Source organism: Pleurodeles waltl, chromosome 12 (assembly GCF_031143425.1).
Source record: "Pleurodeles waltl isolate 20211129_DDA chromosome 12, aPleWal1.hap1.20221129, whole genome shotgun sequence".
Taxonomy (NCBI): Eukaryota; Metazoa; Chordata; class Amphibia; order Caudata; family Salamandridae; genus Pleurodeles; species Pleurodeles waltl.
In genome coordinates, this window is record NC_090451.1 from 120,864,489 (window position 1) to 120,878,788 (window position 14,300).

General features: G+C 38.5%; 5 non-coding genes across 5 annotated transcripts; all 5 read right to left on the bottom strand.

Annotated features, from left to right (window-relative positions):
- Positions 1–1,521: 1,521 nt before the first annotated feature.
- TRNAS-GCU (transfer RNA serine (anticodon GCU)) lies at positions 1,522–1,603 on the bottom strand. The gene has a single exon. It is a non-coding gene; the product is annotated as a tRNA-Ser (tRNA).
- Positions 1,604–4,168: 2,565 nt separating this feature from the next.
- TRNAS-GCU (transfer RNA serine (anticodon GCU)) lies at positions 4,169–4,250 on the bottom strand. The gene has a single exon. It is a non-coding gene; the product is annotated as a tRNA-Ser (tRNA).
- Positions 4,251–6,815: 2,565 nt separating this feature from the next.
- Positions 6,816–6,897, bottom strand: TRNAS-GCU (transfer RNA serine (anticodon GCU)). Its single transcript has one exon. It is a non-coding gene; the product is annotated as a tRNA-Ser (tRNA).
- Positions 6,898–9,462: 2,565 nt separating this feature from the next.
- Positions 9,463–9,544, bottom strand: TRNAS-GCU (transfer RNA serine (anticodon GCU)). Its single transcript has one exon. It is a non-coding gene; the product is annotated as a tRNA-Ser (tRNA).
- Positions 9,545–12,109: 2,565 nt separating this feature from the next.
- On the bottom strand, positions 12,110–12,191 carry TRNAS-GCU (transfer RNA serine (anticodon GCU)). Its single transcript has one exon. It is a non-coding gene; the product is annotated as a tRNA-Ser (tRNA).
- Positions 12,192–14,300: the final 2,109 nt, after the last annotated feature.

Below are 14,300 nucleotides of genomic sequence, written 5' to 3' on the forward strand. Positions count from 1 at the left end.
ATTTGCAATTAGAAATGCAATTAATCAATGCATGGAGAATATTCACTCAGTATTAACACATCATTAATAAGAACCAACTTAGCAAAGTCTCAGTAGTGCATGATTCAAAAAAGCAAGAACTCAGTAATTTGTCTATTTGCGTCAGATTTTAGTGAACACCTTAACTAACCTCAAATTAGAATCAGCATGTTGGGCTTCATGCAAAACAATTTAGCAAACACAAATTTGGAAAACATCTAGCTATGGCCTCTATCAAAGAGCAGTTGGTACCGAGAAAGAAAAGGCAAGCCGACAATTACAATTTTCATCAGATAGTTACCCATCCAACGGATCAGCAAACAGCGTCAGTCTTTGTCCTCAGGGCATCAGTCGTTTTCACCATCAGCAAAGATAGGACAGGGCAAAGCTTCTGTATTGCATAGCTGAGGAACAAGAACTCCCCTCATATAGAGGAGATATGGGTATCAGGTAAGGAATAAGTAAAGGGTGGTTTAGAGTATCAGGACGAACAAACGGCAAAGTCTCAAAGGAAATGGCCTAAATGGCTCAGTAGAATGGCAAAGAATGGGTTGGAGTGGAATGTCCAATAAATAGCTGATTTCTGCTCAGGTCATATGGTTAAATCAAAACTGTCTAATTTACTCATAATTCCTCGTTGGATAATAATTTGTGCATCGTTATCTCTGTCCAATAATTATTCACGCATTTCACTAGAATTTTCCACAAACCATAGTTCACATGTCGTTGATTGGCCCATGTTATTGACGTCTTCATCGGTTGGAATGTCAGGTAAGAAAAGTTACACTTTACGCACCAGTCAGTAGTTCCATTGTTTTCTCCTACTCCAGGCAACCTTGCACCTGTTACGAATTACACTGTTGCATTCAGCAAGAATGTCTCCTTGAGCAAGTTGGGTCCCATGAGAAAGAATTTACTACAGCTACACACATCTCTAGCTTCTGGAAAAGTACAGTTTCGTGTCCTTCAGGAAAACAGCACATTGCACGTTAGAAAAACACAGTTTAATATGAGACCAGGCATGTAGGCCCAGACCCTCGCTAAACTAAGGCCTAGTGCTTAATGTACAAACTCCTAATACATAACTCCAATTTTGATATGTTAATACAAGTTCTAAACATCAGTACATAATTAATTCAGCATTAATAACTTTCATTAGTCTTCGTATACATTGGTAGCCACTTCCCGTGGGCACATTTTAAACGCGTGCATTATTTCTACATTAACACATTTTCTATGCAGTTTCATGACACAATATATTGCAAACTTCTACGTCCCCCAACTTAACAACCCTCTGCCTGAGGAAAGAATTTGTGATTCATGCACAGAACCCGGCCGGCGCTGTTTACAGTAATGCCTAAGCACAGTGCTCACCTGAGCGGTGTTTCCAAACCGAGGCATTGTACTGTCGGAAATACCATGGGATACGTAATTTAACTTTCACATAAAATAGGGTTAAACCAGACATACCGCATATTAAAAAGTAAACACACAATAATAAACCGACAAGGGTGGTATTCGAACCAACGCATGCAGAGCACAATGGATTAGCAGTCCATCGCCTTAACCACTCAGCCACCTTGTCGTGTAAAGGTCAGTTTTCAGGAGGAAAAAATATAGTAGCCGAAATGTGTTCTACGAGGTGATAGTTGTCCACACATAATAAAGAGCATATATTTACAGATTGTTATGGCAACTTGTTGTCTTCAGCTTTGCTCTAAATGACCTTGTTGTCCTTCCCTACTTCAGCTTGAATTTATATGATATATGTAATGGAATCATGAAAATTACACATTCCAAACGTGTTCTATCCATATGTGATCTACTGTCACACTACCCTCAAATGAGCTAAGATTGCTTTATTTCAGTTTTACGTGGATTTAAAGTGCAATTTCATACAAATATTTTACTGGTATGGTGCTTTCGAGTCTCTAGGTGTCATTCATTGTTGGGGTGCTTACATGTCAACATTAGGCAGCAAATAGTACACAAATAAGGAAAACTGCCTTCCCATTTAATGTGCATTGTTCTGCAAAACGTTTTAAGTAGAAGAAAGTAAAACTTAGTTTATAAAACCGCCTAAACTGGGAGTATTGCCGCTACAGCTTTGACACTTCAGTTTAAAAACGTACGTGCATCAACAAGAAATATTTTTGCGCTAAATAAATTGCTGTCCGACTGCTCACGTAACGCATAAAACTGAGGCAGTCGTAATTACACCACATTGAAGTAATATCTTGGTGGTTTTCGTTGACGATGACTCAGCAGCAACAGATCAAATGACTTTTTATTAGTGATACCGCATCACGGCCTTGATAAGTAAACTTACAAGGAGACACGCCTAGGTCGATGAACCTTTTGGACTACGTTCGGGGACTTCCCAGTACGAGATGTCTTTTGGCATCACAAATCAATGGATCAATATCTCAACAACAATCGCAATATCTAATCATCATGCTAATCAATAACCTTTAATGAGAGTCAATAAAGTGAACACACCATGACCTTTCAGTCATGAATAAAATCACCAATTTAGTTAAGTGTTAGGATACTTATTTCCCTACTGGTTACAATCTAAAGTCATTTCTGTTAATCTCATCGGCAATAAATCTCATTAGTAACTCTTCAGATTTGCAATTAGAAATGCAATTAATCAATGCATGGAGAATATTCACTCAGTATTAACACATCATTAATAAGAACCAACTTAGCAAAGTCTCAGTAGTGCATGATTCAAAAAAGCAAGAACTCAGTAATTTGTCTATTTGCGTCAGATTTTAGTGAACACCTTAACTAACCTCAAATTAGAATCAGCATGTTGGGCTTCATGCAAAACAATTTAGCAAACACAAATTTGGAAAACATCTAGCTATGGCCTCTATCAAAGAGCAGTTGGTACCGAGAAAGAAAAGGCAAGCCGACAATTACAATTTTCATCAGATAGTTACCCATCCAACTGATCAGCAAACAGCGTCAGTCTTTGTCCTCAGGGCATCAGTCGTTTTCACCATCAGCAAAGATAGGACAGGGCAAAGCTTCTGTATTGCATAGCTGAGGAACAAGAACTCCCCTCATATAGAGGAGATATGGGTATCAGGTAAGGAATAAGTAAAGGGTGGTTTAGAGTATCAGGACGAACAAACGGCAAAGTCTCAAAGGAAATGGCCTAAATGGCTCAGTAGAATGGCAAAGAATGGGTTGGAGTGGAATGTCCAATAAATAGCTGATTTCTGCTCAGGTCATATGGTTAAATCAAAACTGTCTAATTTACTCCTAATTCCTCGTTGGATAATAATTTGTGCATCGTTATCTCTGTCCAATAATTATTCATGCATTTCACCAGAATTTTCCACAATCCATAGTTCACATGTCGTTGATTGGCCCATGTTATTGACGTCTTCATCGGTTGGAATGTCAGGTAAGAAAAGTTACACTTTACGCACCAGTCAGTAGTTCCATTGTTTTCTCCTACTCCAGGCAACCTTGCACCTGTTACGAATTACACTGTTGCATTCAGCAAGAATGTCACCTTGAGCAAGTCGGGTGCCATGAGAAAGAATTTACTACAGCTACACACATCTCTAGCTTCTGGAAAAGTACAGTTTCGTGTCCTTCAGGAAAACAGCACATTGCACGTTAGAAAAACACAGTTTAATATGAGACCAGGCATGTAGGCCCAGACCCTCGCTAAACTAAGGCCTAGTGCTCAATGTACAAACTCCTAATACATAACTCCAATTTTGATATGTTAATACAAGTTCAAAACATCAGTACATAATTAATTCAGCATTAATAACTTTCATTAGTCTTCGTATACATTGGTAGCCACTCCCCGTGGGCACATTTTAAACGCTTGCATTATTTCTACATTAACACATTTTCTATGCAGTTTCATTACACAATATATTGCAAACTTCTACGTCCCCCAACTTAACAACCCTCCGCCTGAGGAAAGAATTTGTGATTCATGCACAGAACCCGGCCGGCGCTGTTTACAGTAATGCCTAAGCACAGTGCTCACCTGAGCGGTGTTTCCAAACCGAGGCATTGTACTGTCGGAAATACCATGGGATACGTAATTTAACTTTCACATAAAATAGGGTTAAACCAGACATACCGCATATTAAAAAGTAAACACACAATAACAAACCAACAAGGGTGGGATTCGAACCCACGCATGCAGAGCACAAAGGATTAGCAATCCATCGCCTTAACTACTCGGCCACCTTGTCGTGTAAAGGTCATTTTTCAGGAGGAAAAAATATAGTAGCCGAAATGTGTTCTATGAGGTGATAGTTGTCCACACATAATAAAGAGCATATATTTACAGATTGTTATGGTAACTTGTTGTCTTCAGCTTTGCTCTAAATGACCTTGTTGTCCTTCCCTACTTCAGCTTGAATTTATATGATATATGTAATGGAATCATGAAAATTACACATTCCAAACGTGTTCTATCCATATGTGATCTACTGTCACACTACCCTCAAATGAGCTAAGATTGCTTTATTTCAGTTGTACGTGGATTTAAAGTGCAATTTCATACAAATATTTTACTGGTATGGTGCTTTCGAGTCTCTAGGTGTCATTCATTGTTGGGGTGCTTACATGTCAACATTAGGCAGCAAATAGTACACAAATAAGGAAAACTGCCTTCCCATTTAATGTGCATTGTTCTGCAAAACGTTTTAAGTAGGAGAAAGTAAAACTTAGTTTATAAAACCGCCTTAACTGGGAGTATTGCCGCTACAGCTTTCACACTTCAGTTTAAAAACGTACGTGCATCAACAAGAAATATTTTTGCGCTAAATAAATTGCTGTCCGACTGCTCACGTAACGCATAAAACTGAGGCAGTCGTAATTACACCACATTGAAGTAATATCTTGGTGGTTTTCGTTGACGATGACTCAGCAGCAACAGATCAGATGACTTTTTATTAGTGATAGCGCATCACGGCATTGATAAGTAAACTTACAAGGAGACACGCCTAGGTCGATGAACCTTTTGGACTACGTTTGGAGACTTCCCAGTACGAGATGTCTTTTAGCATCACAAATCAATGGATCAATATCTCAACAACAATCGCAATAACTAATCATCATGCTAATCAATAACCTTTAATGAGAGTCAATAAAGTGAACACACCATGACCTTTCAGTCATGAATAAAAACACCAATTTAGTTAAGTGTTAGGATACTTATTTCCCTATTGGTTACAATCTAAAGTCATTTCTGTTAATCTCATCGGCAATTCATCTCATTAGTAACTCTTCAGATTTGCAATTAGAAATGCAATTAATCAATGCATGGAGAATATTCACTCAGTATTAACACATCATTAATAAGAACCAACTTAGCAAAGTCTCAGTAGTGCATGATTCAAAAAAGCAAGAACTCAGTAATTTGTCTATTTGCGTCAGATTTTAGTGAACACCTTAACTAACCTCAAATTAGAATCAGCATGTTGGGCTTCATGCAAAACAATTTAGCAAACACAAATTTGGAAAACATCTAACTATGGCCTCTATCAAAGAGCAGATGGTACCGAGAAAGAAAAGGCAAGCCGACAATTACAATTTTCATCAGATAGTTACCCATCCAACAGATCAGCAAACAGCGTCAGTCTTTGTCCTCAGGGCATCAGTCGTTTTCACCATCAGCAAAGATAGGACAGGGCAAAGCCTCTGTATTGCATAGCTGAGGAACAAGAACTCCCCTCATATAGAGGAGATATGACTATCAGGTAAGGAATAAGTAAAGGGTGGTTTAGAGTATCAGGACGAACAAACGGCAAAGTCTCAAAGGAAATGGCCTGAATGGCTCAGTAGAATGGCAAAGAATGGGTTGGAGTGGAATGTCCAATAAATAGCTGATTTCTGCTCAGGTCATATGGTTAAATCAAAACTGTCTAATTTACTCCTAATTCCTCGTTGGATAATAATTTGTGCATCGTTATCTCTGTCCAATAATTATTCACGCATTTCACCAGAATTTTCCACAAACCATAGTTCACATGTCATTGATTGGCCCATGTTATTGACGTCTTCATCGGTTGGAATGTCAGGTAAGAAAAGTTACACTTTACGCACCAGTCAGTAGTTCCATTGTTTTCTCCTACTCCAGTCAACCTTGCACCTGTTACGAATTACACTGTTGCATTCAGCATGAATGTCTCCTTGAGCAAGTCGGGTCCCATGAGAAAGAATTTACTACAGCTACACACATCTCTAGCTTCTGGAAAAGTACAGTTTCGTGTCCTTCAGGAAAACAGCACATTGCACGTTAGAAAAACACAGTTTAATATGAGACCAGGCATGTAGGCCCAGACCCTCGCTAAACTAAGGCCTAGTGCTTAATGTACAAACTCCTAATACATAACTCCAATTTTGATATGTTAATACAAGTTCAAAACATCAGTACATAATTAATTCAGCATTAATAACTTTCATTAGTCTTCGTATACATTGGTAGCCACTCCCCGTGGGCACATTTTAAACGCGTGCATTATTTCTACATTAACAAATTTTCTATGCAGTTTCATTACACAATATATTGCAAACTTCTACGTCCCCCAACTTAACAACCCTCCGACTGAGGAAAGAATTTGTGATTCATGCACAGAACCCGGCCGGCGCTGTTTACAGTAATGCCTAAGCACAGTGCTCACCTGAGCGGTGTTTCCAAACCGAGGCATTGTACTGTCGGAAATACCATGGGATACGTAATTTAACTTTCACATAAAATAGGGTTAAACCAGACATACCGCATATTAAAAAGTAAACACACAATAATAAACCGACAAGGGTGGGATTCGAACCCACGCATGTAGAGCACAATGGATTAGCAGTCCATCGCCTTAACCACTCGGCCACCTTGTCGTGTAAAGGTCAGTTTTCAAGAGGAAATAATATAGTAGTCAAAATGTGTTCTATGAGGTGATAGTTGTCCACACATAATAAAGAGCATATATTTACAGATTGTTATGGCAACTTGTTGTCTTCAGCTTTGCTCTAAATGACCTTGTTGTCCTTCCCTACTTCAGCTTGAATTTATATGATATATGTAATGGAATCATGAAAATTACACATTCCAAACGTGTTCTATCCATATGTGATCTACTGTCACACTACCCTCAAATGAGCTAAGATTGCTTTATTTCAGTTGTACGTGGATTTAAAGTGCAATTTCATACAAATATTTTACTGGTATGGTGCTTTCGAGTCTCTAGGTGTCATTCATTGTTGGGGTGCTTACATGTCAACATTAGGCAGCAAATAGTACACAAATAAGGAAAACTGCCTTCCCATTTAATGTGCATTGTTCTGCAAAACGTTTTAAGTCGAAGAAAGTAAAACTTAGTTTCTAAAACCGCCTAAACTGGGAGTATTGCCGCTACAGCTTTGACACTTCAGTTTAAAAACGTACGTGCATCAACAAGAAATATTTTTGCGCTAAATAAATTGCTGTCCGACTGCTCACGTAACGCATAAAACTGAGGCAGTCGTAATTACACCACATTGAAGTAATATCTTGGTGGTTTTCGTTGACGATGACTCAGCAGCAACAGATCAGATTACTTTTTATTAGTGATAGCGCATCACGGCCTTGATAAGTAAACTTACAAGGAGACACGCCTAGGTCGATGAACCTTTTGGACTACGTTCGGAGACTTCCCAGTACGAGATGTCTTTTGGCATCACAAATCAATGGATCAATATCTCAACAACAATCGCAATAACTAATCATCATGCTAATCAATAACCTTTAATGAGAGTCAATAAAGGGAACACACCATGACCTTTCAGTCATGAATAAAAACACCAATTTAGTTAAGTGTTAGGATACTTATTTCCCTATTGGTTACAATCTAAAGTCATTTCTGTTAATCTCATCGGCAATTCATCTCATTAGTAACTCTTCAGATTTGCAATTAGAAATGCAATTAATCAATGCATGGAGAATATTCACTCAGTATTAACACATCATTAATAAGAACCAACTTAGCAAAGTCTCCGTAGTGCATGATTCAAAAAAGCAAGAACTCAGTAATTTGTCTATTTGCGTCAGATTTTAGTGAACACCTTAACTAACCTCAAATTAGCATCAGCATGTTGGGCTTCATGCAAAACAATTTAGCAAACACAAATTTGGAAAACATCTAACTATGGCCTCTATCAAAGAACAGTTGGTACCGAGAAAGAAAAGGCAAGCCGACAATTACAATTTTCATCAGATAGTTACCCATCCAACGGATCAGCAAACAGCGTCAGTCTTTGTCCTCAGGCCATCAGTCGTTTTCACCATCAGCAAAGATAGGACAGGGCAAAGCCTCTGTATTGCATAGCTGAGGAACAAGAACTCCCCTCATATAGAGGAGATATGAGTATCAGGTAAGGAATAAGTAAAGGGTGGTTTAGAGTATCAGGACGAACAAACGGCAAAGTCTCAAAGGAAATGGCCTAAATGGCTCAGTAGAATGGCAAAGAATGGGTTGGAGTGGAATGTCCAATAAATAGCTGATTTCTGCTCAAGTCATATGGTTAAATCAAAACTGTCTAATTTACTCCTAATTCCTCGTTGGATAATAATTTGTGCATCGTTATCTCTGTCCAATAATTATTCACGCATTTCACCAGAATTTTCCACAAACCATAGTTCACATGTCGTTTATTGGGCCATGTTATTGACGTCTTCATCGGTTGGAATGTCAGGTAAGAAAAGTTACACTTTACGCACCAGTCAGTAGTTCCATTGTTTTCTCCTACTCCAGGCAACCTTGCACCTGTTACGAATTACACTGTTGCATTCAGCAAGAATGTCTCCTTGAGCAAGTCGGGTCCCATGAGAAAGAATTTACTACAGCTACCCACATCTCTAGCTTCTGGAAAAGTACAGTTTTGTGTCCTTCAGGAAAACAGCACATTGCACATTAGAAAAACACAGTTTAATATGAGACCAGGCATGTAGGCCCAGACCCTCGCTAAACTAAGGCCTAGTGCTTAATGTACAAACTCCTAATACATAACTCCAATTTTGATATGTTAATACAAGTTCAAAACATCAGTACATAATTAATTCAGCATTAATAACTTTCATTAGTCTTCGTATACATTGGTAGCCACTCCCCGTGGGCACATTTGAATCGCGTGCATTATTTCTACATTAACACATTTTCTATGCAGTTTCATTACACAATATATTGCAAACTTCTACGTCCCCCAACTTAACAACCCTCCGCCTGAGGAAAGAATTTGTGATTCATGCACAGAACCCGGCCGGCGCTGTTTACAGTAATGCCTAAGCACAGTGCTCACCTGAGCGGTGTTTCCAAACCGAGGCATTGTACTGTCGGAAATACCATGGGATACGTAATTTAACTTTCACATAAAATAGGGTTAAACCAGACATATCGCATATTAAAAAGTAAACACACAATAATAAACAGACAAGGGTGGGATTTGAACCCACGCATGCAGAGCACAAAGGATTAGCAGTTCATCACCTTAACCACTCGGCCACCTTGTCGTGTAAAGGTCAGTTTTCAGGAGGAAAAAATATAGTAGCCGAAATGTGTTCTATGAGGTGATAGTTGTCCACACATAATAAAGAGCATATATTTACAGATTGTTATGGCAACTTGTTGTCTTCAGCTTTGCTCTAAATGACCTTGTTGTCCTTCCCTACTTCAGCTTGAATTTATATGATATATGTAATGGAATCATGAAAATTACACATTCCAAACGTGTTCTATCCATATGTGATCTACTGTCACACTACCCTCAAATGAGCTAAGATTGCTTTATTTCAGTTGTACGTGGATTTAAAGTGCAATTTCATACAAATATTTTACTGGTATGGTGCTTTCGAGTCTCTAGGTGTCATTCATTGTTGGGGTGCTTACATGTCAACATTAGGCAGCAAATAGTACACAAATAAGGAAAACTGCCTTCCCATTTAATGTGCATTGTTCTGCAAAACGTTTTAAGTAGAAGAAAGTAAAACTTAGTTTATAAAACCGCCTAAACTGGGAGTATTGCCGCTACACCTTTGACACTTCAGTTTAAAAACGTACGTGCATCAACAAGAAATATTTTTGCGCTAAATAAATTGCTGTCCGACTGCTCACGTAACGCATAAAACTGAGGCAGTCGTAATTACACCACATTGAAGTAATATCTTGGTGGTTTTCGTTGACGATGACTCAGCAGCAACAGATCAGATGACTTTTTATTAGTGATAGCGCATCACGGCCTTGATAAGTAAACTTACAAGGAGACACGCCTAGGTCGATGAACCTTTTGGACTACGTTCGGAGACTTCCCAGTACGAGATGTCTTTTGGCATCACAAATCAATGGATCAATATCTCAACAACAATCGCAATAACTAATCATCATGATAATAAATAACCTTTAATGAGAGTCAATAAAGTGAACACACCATGACCTTTCAGTCATGAATAAAAACACCAATTTAGTTAAGTGTTAGGATACTTATTTCCCTATTGGTTACAATCTAAAGTCATTTCTGTTAATCTCATCGGCAATTCATCTCATTAGTAACTCTTCAGATTTGCAATTAGAAATGCAATTAATCAATGCATGGAGAATATTCACTCAGTATTAACACATCATTAATAAGAACCAACTTAGCAAAGTCTCAGTAGTGCATGATTAAAAAAAGCAAGAACTCAGTAATTTGTCTATTTGCGTCAGATTTTTGTAAACACCTTAACTAACCTCAAATTAGAATCAGCATGTTGGGCTTCATGCAAAACAATTTAGCAAACACAAATTTGGAAAACATCTAACTATGGCCTCTATCAAAGAGCAGTTGGTACCGAGAAAGAAAAGGCAAGCCGACAATTACAATTTTCATCAGATAGTTACCCATCCAACGGATCAGCAAACAGCGTCAGTCCTTGTCCTCAGGGCATCAGTCATTTTCACCATCAGCAAAGATAGGACAGGGCAAAGCCTCTGTATTGCATAGCTGAGGAACAAGAACTCCCCTCATATAGAGGAGATATGAGTATCAGGTAAGGAATAAGTAAAGGGTGGTTTAGAGTATCTGGACGAACAAACGGCAAAGTCTCAAAGGAAATGGCCTAAATGGCTCAGTAGAATGGCAAAGAATGGGTTGGAGTGGAATGTCCAATAAATAGCTGATTTCTGCTCAGGTTATATGGTTAAATCAAAACTGTCTAATTTACTCCTAATTCCTCGTTGGATAATAATTTGTGCATCGTTATCTCTGTCCAATAATTATTCACGCATTTCACCAGAATTTTCCACAAACCATAGTTCACATGTCGTTTATTGGGCCATGTTATTGACGTCTTCATCGGTTGGAATGTCAGGTAAGAAAAGTTACACTTTACGCACCAGTCAGTAGTTCCATTGTTTTCTCCTACTCCAGGCAACCTTGCACCTGTTACGAATTACACTGTTGCATTCAGCAAGAATGTCTCCTTGAGCAAGTCGGGTCCCATGAGAAAGAATTTACTACAGCTACACACATCTCTAGCTTCTGGAAAAGTACAGTTTCGTGTCCTTCAGGAAAACAGCACATTGCACGTTAGAAAAACACAGTTAAATATGAGACCAGGCATGTAGGCCCAGACCCTCGCTAAACTAAGGCCTAGTGCTTAATGTACAAACTCCTAATACATAACTCCAATTTTGATATGTTAATACAAGTTCAAAACATCAGTACATAATTAATTCAGCATTAATAACTTTCATTAGTCTTCGTATACATTGGTAGCCACTCCCTGTGGGCACATTTTAAACGCTTGCATTATTTCTACATTAACACATTTTCTATGCAGTTTCATTACACAATATATTGCAAACTTCTACGTCCCCCAACTTAACAACCCTCCGCCTGAGGAAAGAATTTGTGATTCATGCACAGAACCCGGCCGGCGCTGTTTACAGTAATGCCTAAGCACAGTGCTCACCTGAGCGGTGTTTCCAAACCGAGGGATTGTACTGTCGGAAATACCATGGGATACGTAATTTAACTTTCACATAAAATAGGGTTAAACCAGACATACCGCATATTAAAAAGTAAACACACAATAACAAACCGACAAGGGTGGGACTCGAAACCACACATGCAGAGCACAATGGATTAGCAATCCATCGCCTTAACCACTCGGCCACCTTGTCGTGTAAAGGTCAGTTTTCAGGAGGAAAAAATATAGTAGCCGAAATGTGTTCTATGAGGTGATAGTTGTCCACACATAATAAAGAGCATATATTTACAGATTGTTATGGCAACTTGTTGTCTTCAGCTTTGCTCTAAATGACCTTGTTGTCCTTCCCTACTTCAGCTTGAATTTATATGATATATGTAATGGAATCATGAAAATTACACATTCCAAACGTGTTCTATCCATATGTGATCTACTGTCACACTACCCTCAAATGAGCTAAGATTGCTTTATTTCAGTTGTACGTGGATTTAAAGTGCAATTTCATACAAATATTTTACTGGTATGGTGCTTTCGAGTCTCTAGGTGTCATTCATTGTTGGGGTGCTTACATGTCAACATTAGGCAGCAAATAGTACACAAATAAGGAAAACTGCCTTCCCATTTAATGTGCATTGTTCTGCAAAACGTTTTAAGTAGGAGAAAGTAAAACTTAGTTTATAAAACCGCCTAAACTGGGAGTATTGCCGCTACAGCTTTCACACTTCAGTTTAAAAACGTACGTGCATCAACAAGAAATATTTTTGCGCTAAATAAATTGCTGTCCGACTGCTCACGTAACGCATAAAACTGAGGCAGTCGTAATTACACCACATTGAAGTAATATCTTGGTGGTTTTCGTTGACGATGACTCAGCAGCAACAGATCAGATGACTTTTTATTAGTGATAGCGCATCACGGCCTTGATAAGTAAACTTACAAGGAGACACGCCTAGGTCGATGAACCTTTTGGACTACGTTTGGAGACTTCCCAGTACGAGATGTCTTTTGGCATCACAAATCAATGGATCAATATCTCAACAACAATCGCAATAACTAATCATCATGCTAATCAATAACCTTTAATGAGAGTCAATAAAGTGAACACACCATGACCTTTCAGTCATGAATAAAAACACCAATTTAGTTAAGTGTTAGGATACTTATTTCCCTATTGGTTACAATCTAAAGTCATTTCTGTTAATCTCATCGGCAATTCATCTCATTAGTAACTCTTCAGATTTGCAATTAGAAATGCAATTAATCAATGCATGGAGAATATTCACTCAGTATTAACACATCATTAATAAGAACCAACTTAGCAAAGTCTCAGTACTGCATGATTCAAAAAAGCAAGAACTCAGTAATTTGTCTATTTGCGTCAGATTTTAGTGAACACCTTAACTAACCTCAAATTAGAATCAGCATGTTGGGCTTCATGCAAAACAATTTAGCAAACACAAATTTGGAAAACATCTAACTATGGCCTCTATCAAAGAGCAGATGGTACCGAGAAAGAAAAGGCAAGCCGACAATTACAATTTTCATCAGATAGTTACCCATCCAACAGATCAGCAAACAGCGTCAGTCTTTGTCCTCAGGGCATCAGTCGTTTTCACCATCAGCAAAGATAGGACAGGGCAAAGCCTCTGTATTGCATAGCTGAGGAACAAGAACTCCCCTCATATAGAGGAGATATGACTATCAGGTAAGGAATAAGTAAAGGGTGGTTTAGAGTATCAGGACGAACAAACGGCAAAGTCTCAAAGGAAATGGCCTGAATGGCTCAGTAGAATGGCAAAGAATGGGTTGGAGTGGAATGTCCAATAAATAGCTGATTTCTGCTCAGGTCATATGGTTAAATCAAAACTGTCTAATTTACTCCTAATTCCTTGTTGGATAATAATTTGTGCATCGTTATCTCTGTCCAATAATTATTCACGCATTTCACCAGAATTTTCCACAAACCATAGTTCACATGTCGTTTATTGGGCCATGTTATTGACGTCTTCATCGGTTGGAATGTCAGGTAAGAAAAGTTACACTTTACGCACCAGTCAGTAGTTCCATTGTTTTCTCCTACTCCAGTCAACCTTGCACCTGTTACGAATTACACTGTTGCATTCAGCATGAATGTCTCCTTGAGCAAGTCGGGTCCCATGAGAAAGAATTTACTACAGCTACACACATCTCTAGCTTCTGGAAAAGTACAGTTTCGTGTCCTTCAGGAAAACAGCACATTGCACGTTAGAAAAACACAGTTTAATATGAGACCAGGCATGTAGGCCCAGACCCTCGCTAAACT